Raw genomic sequence first — 5,192 nt, forward strand, 5'->3', positions numbered from 1 at the left:
CACCATTAGTCCTTACTACTTGAAACATCATTGAGACTCTATATGCTATTACTGTACTTTGACTCGTTTACCGACTCTATTGGGGTCATCAGGTGTCGGGATTGGGTACAGTTACGACACATATAGGAGTCGATGCTTTGTTGTCGAGGATTCACCACATACTTGCGAGTGAGGATATCCTATGCGATCTGAGGAGATATTAGTGTGACGAATCTCTGGCCAGAGTACATGATGTGTTTTAGGTTACTCGGTTTTCCTAGTAGCACATGCGATGTCACTATTTGATCTTCAAGATGCATTGCATAGTTATCGAATCTCGAACGACTCTCGATGCACCAATGGTTGTTGATTCGATCGGGATATATGGATGAAGGGACCGTACTGTACGCTAACCAAAATCTACTGGTTCTTGCAGGCACTATCAGTGATACCTAGGGAATCATGGGGCGATGTTGCTAGACGCTCTTACCATGATTCGATGGGTAAGTCGGAAATTGTTGTTCCGAGTCACAAGGAGTTGTGAGCCCATGGCTAGCTGTATCCCTGAACCATTGAGGGTCACACAAGTAATGGATTATTAAACCCCGTTGAGATAGTTAAATTTACAGAGTTAAATTTAATGAAAGAGAAGTTGGACTTCTTAACTAAAGGGAGTGGAATTTCCTAAAATGACATAGGGATGGACATTTTTGGAAATCACTGAATTCGGATTCAAAAAAATTATCTTGACTTTAAAAGGTGCAGAAATGGTTTCTGTGCATATTGGTGAAATCTGTTTATCAATCGGAGTCATGATAAATTTTATATTAATTTATATAATAACGGACTTTGCTTGTTGGGCTTAAGTTATGGATTATAGGCCCTAAGGAGTTAGAGTCCTAATATAATTATAACTTAATCTAGTCTAGAAATTATCTATAAATATAGGTGTAGTGTTCGAAAATTAGAGGCATTCCATCCTTGAGATTTTCGAATTACACAAAATATTTTCAAGGGGATTTTTCGAAAATCCTCTACTCCCTTTTGAGAAAAATTCGGTTTGTGATTTTTCTGAAAATCAATTTCTGAATTAACAGATCAAATCTGTTTATTCTCTACGATAAACATTTAATTGATTTCTAGTGCAATCAATCAGAGGGTTTCTGTTTTCTATTCGTGGACCTAATTCCGGAGATTGATCGAGCAAGTCATTAGTTCCCGGGATTTACAAGAAGAGCAGATTGAATTCTGTTGGAGTCCATAATCAAGCTTTATCTTGAAGAGGTAAAAATATTTAATTGTGTATTTATATTCTTACTTGCAAGATTTTAATCGTTAGGATTTGATATCGACGATATGGAATCGTTTCATATCGAAAAATATTTTTTTTAAACTTTTGCTGCTCCGGGTATCACATCCGTGTGATCAGAGAACGCATGTTCCAACAGGTGGATGGTGCATATTTTTCTCCTCTAGACTCTGGGCACATATAGAGAGTGTTTCTCGACAATTGGTAAAAATCTGCTAACCAATGTCACTCAACTATAGTCCACAGAACATCTAACTCTTCTGGGCCTCTCTTGCCCGCAAAACAAAGGTAATTGGCTCAATATGAATGCAATGCAAATTAAAACTCATTCAACTGATTCCAGTAAAACAAATAACATATAATTCAAGAAGCATGCAAGTATGTGATTTTCCCTAGGACACTCGAATCATTCCGGATTCGAGTTAATTGTCCTATTCCATTCCAAAGTCGTCTTTTACCTCTTCTTTGATTGACGTAGCTGAAATCCGGACAAGCTACAAGCACAAAAGGCTCAATCAAACATCATTCGATTCAAGTCAAATAATAAAGTAACCTTGATATCAAACATCGATCAATTCGTCAACGATTCGAATTCTGTAATTTATGGACTCCAAAATCTGCAACTGAATCTGAAAGGAGATATAAAAGAATTTCAATGTCAATCCATCCAAATCAACCATTCAAACTCAATTTCCAACTCCTAAATCCAAAATCTCATCAATATAAACGATTGATATTCCAAAACTCAAACTGGCGGCATAACGGCTATAACTGATCAAACCGGAAATACAGACAGTATAATATCAATCCAATAAACTCAAATCAACCATCAAACCCAAAAATGGCTCAAACCCAACAAATCTCCAAAACCCAAATTTCGAATAATCTTCCAAAAATCAAAACAATTCCGAACGACGCTCAAATTCAAAACTGACTGAGAATAAACGACCAGAACTCTGCCAAGAACAACATACCCGAAAACCAATCGATTCTAACAATATCCGAAAAATGGAAAGTGCCCGATCGCAGATAAACTTACGCTATAACGGAGCTCTCGTTGCCGTGATCCCTAATCTGCCTTCAGAATTAAATTCTAACGGACGGATCGAGCTCGGACTGAAATCCCAAAGCTTGAGAAATGAGTCGGGGCGTCGTCTATGGAGGAGAGAGGCGAGGGAGAGAGGAAGAATAAGGAGAAGGAATGGAGAAGAAAAGTCAAAAGCCCATTAAATATCTAACAATCTCCATTTTTGCATTTTAGTCCCTGAAAATCCATAATTTTCAAAAAGGATCCTGATCAAAATCAAGTCGGCTCTTGAACACTGAAATCTTCGATTAACTCAATTAAGCTCAATTAAAATAAATTCGGGGCGTTACAGAACGGACTATCCAGACGTTATAGGATATGCTTCGAGCGGTAGTGCTAGTGTGAGGACCTCGATTCTAATCAACTAATTTCAAATAGTAAAACAATCATCGACAAATAAATGAGCCAAAATTTTTTTTTTTAAAGGAATAGTGCCTCGCTCGAGCGGTAGAAAAATATTCGGCTCGAGCGAGACCATCTCGGGCTCAACTATAAAAATCAATTTTAAACTCGTTCTTCGACATACATCAATTCTAAGAATAATCGGGGTATAAAAATACATGCAGTATTATAAATCAACAATAAAAGCATGTAACCGAGTTCTAAAAATTATTCGACTCTAAATAGACGCCTCACATCTATCATTCGATCCCAAGCTAACCATGTCGACTCTGACTAGCTCCTGCCCCACCTGTTGTCAAGTACACATACAAAACAAGACAACAGCCGGATAACTCCGATGAGAATAAAATCCCAAAAAAAGCGACGTAACATGCAATATCAAATAAATTTGTCAAAATCATGTTATAAAATAAACATTCTTCGATGATAAATAAATATGAAATGCATGTGCTTAAAAATCGGGATTATCAAATCGGATAATCAAGGGAGACTCGATACTTCGGTTGGGATCCCGAGAACAAGATATCGTATCAACTCACCTATGCTCCCGATCGGGGTGGCAATACGTATCTCAATCCTCTAGACTTCGAGCAACTATAATGTGTATTCGGGTCGCTAGGCGTAACTCAACAATCTAGGCCACTCAAATATAGCTCCCGAATCGTCTAAATCCTATCGGGGCAACTCAGCCCATTTCAAAATCAATGGATTTAGGCTCAAGATGAATGCACATGAAACAGATGCAATTAAATCAAATTAAAACGACAATTCTATTTATTCAGACATCAAAATATCGTAGATGTCATCTCATTAATTCATATATTCAAAATCATGAATATAATATCAAAAATCATTGAAATAATTCCAAATAAGCAAACTCATGTTTTTCAATTCGAATATATGCATCAATTAATTCAAACAATTTCATATAGACAAAATCATGTCTTTTAAGTAATATCGAAATCAATTAATCAGTCAAATTCTCAGTCAATATCAAATAATCAAATAAACATGCAAGTATGTGATTTTAATCGGGAACTCGAGAACCTCAATATCGCTCGAGTATTCATTCCCTTCGAAATCCACATCAGCTCATACCTCAATTTTCCAATCTGAAAAAGCTCAAATCCTTAGACTGCTGATTTCTGCCTCTAATTATCATCGACTAGCTTTCAATCTGCGAAAAATCATATAATGGTCAAAAGTCAACCTTAGTCAACTGTGGTCAAACTTTGACCAAAAATTTCCGAACTTTAATGCGCTTTCACCGCTTAACGATTTTGAATCTCGACTCGAAACTTGGATATTTGAATTCATCTCGTTGAGACGATCAAAATTGGGTAACACGTCGATGGTCGCGGGAAAATTTGGGGGAGGCGGCGACGCGGCGGCGATGCGCAAATCAACTCCAAAAATTCTGAATTTTGGCATGGTTGTAGATCACGACGGGACGATTCCAAAAATATAAGCCACAACCAGAATGGAGCTCCGACGCGGCGGCGATCGGAGAAAAACAGGGCGGCGGTGGTGGCAGTTTAAAAACTCCGATCTGCACCAAATATGCCAAAATAATCTACCAAAAGCTAGGGAAATGTTCTACCCATCATCTAATATCATTTAGCAACTCGAAAACTAACAAAAACGAGCTCGAAATCGCGAAATCAAATCGAAGAAGACGATGAACAGTACCGAGAAAATTCTGTGCAGATTTTGTCCGTTCATTCTCACTTTCCCGGCTATCCAACCGTCCGATCTTTGATTTCTTTAAACCAATAGCTTCGTCTTGATGTTGGCTACAAAGTGACCGATCGGATCTTTGATCAGAGTTCCGGTGAACGTCTAGAAAAATCAAAAATGTTGACTGCTACAGTACCCACGAAAATTCTGTGCAGAACTCGTCTGTTATTTCTCATGTTTCCGGCGATCCAACCGTTGGATTTTTGATTTATTTATACCAATAGATTCATCTTGATCTTGGCTACAATGACCGTTCGGATCTTTGATCGGGTCTCCAGTGAATGGCCGGAAAAATAAAAAAACTACAGCTGCTACAGTAAAGTCGAGAAAATGGGAAAATTTGGGGAAAAATCTTGATCCGTGTTTTCTCAGTGTGAGTTTTCTATTTATAGTAACCCAATATTTTCGGGTCTCGAACTAATTTATTTGATACCCAACTGGTAAAAATTAGTCCTAAATCTGATATTTTCCAAGACACGCACCCAACATCAATAACATCATTTTTCTGAAATTATACACTTTGACCAGTCAATTGAACTCATAAATTTCCAATTTAATTTCTAAGTCCAACTTAGACTCGGACCAGTCATCTCAGTCAATATTTTCCCAAATTAAATTTATCTGGAATAAATAATTATTTTTATTTCGATATCTCAATAATTATTTCAAAATGTCAAA

The 5,192-nt window shown here is 37.2% G+C and overlaps 1 long non-coding RNA gene across 1 annotated transcript; it reads right to left on the bottom strand.

The window, feature by feature from the left end:
* Positions 1 to 2,987: 2,987 nt before the first annotated feature.
* Positions 2,988 to 4,147, bottom strand: LOC140859981 (uncharacterized). The gene is made up of 3 exons (XR_012143567.1): positions 4,046 to 4,147; positions 3,876 to 3,954; positions 2,988 to 3,066 (listed from the first exon to the last, which is right to left on the bottom strand). It is a non-coding gene; the product is annotated as an uncharacterized lncRNA (long non-coding RNA).
* Between the last annotated feature and the right edge of the window lie 1,045 nt (positions 4,148 to 5,192).

Source organism: Henckelia pumila, chromosome 4, assembly GCF_033568475.1.
Source record: "Henckelia pumila isolate YLH828 chromosome 4, ASM3356847v2, whole genome shotgun sequence".
NCBI classification, from domain to species: Eukaryota; Viridiplantae; Streptophyta; class Magnoliopsida; order Lamiales; family Gesneriaceae; genus Henckelia; species Henckelia pumila.